Here is a 661-nt window from a genome sequence, read left to right as displayed (position 1 = left end):
TTCTTACCATACTTTTGTTATCAGAAAGTACTAAAGCTGAACTGCATGCTAATTTTTAAGGAACTAAGGATAAATACTTTCATTGCTTATAGTTTCTGCTGGAGAATTACTTATCGTGTTCTCTAACAGTAAGTTGCCTTCTTCCATCAAAATAAAGATATGACGAAGCAACCATTAAGCTTTTCTCATTTCTGAGAGGGATTAAAGTTTCAATTTGATAATTTGTGTGCTGCATGAATGTGCTGGAAACTCTCAGTTATATAAGGATACTCATTTGATCCCAATACAGTGGATCCACAAGCTCTTAAGCATACTGATATCTGTCTCTTGTCTGTGGCTGCTGATACTCTCCAGGGATGCAGGCCTGTGCTCACTTGTCATTCTGGAGAGACAGGACTTGCCCAGGACACTGCCCCAAGACTGCTGGACTGGTTTAATACTCTTTTATAACACAGTGCTGGAGCATTACACCTGACACTATTGGCTTTTAAACCTTTAAACCACTAAGGAAGCCAGTGGGAAGTGTGTGTATATAGATGGAAAATAATACATTTCTACACATATTTATCCCTCCATTCTGCCAAATGCTTAAAGTCAGTGATGCCTTTTAACATATCAAAGGCCTTCTTCAGCCTGTGACTTGTCTTCTGAGTCCATCCTT

The sequence above is a fragment of the Pseudopipra pipra genome, chromosome 1 (genome assembly GCF_036250125.1).
Source record: "Pseudopipra pipra isolate bDixPip1 chromosome 1, bDixPip1.hap1, whole genome shotgun sequence".
Classification (NCBI taxonomy): domain Eukaryota; kingdom Metazoa; phylum Chordata; class Aves; order Passeriformes; family Pipridae; genus Pseudopipra; species Pseudopipra pipra.
The sequence above is the reverse complement of the archived record's forward strand: the minus strand, read 5'-3'. Positions refer to the sequence as shown.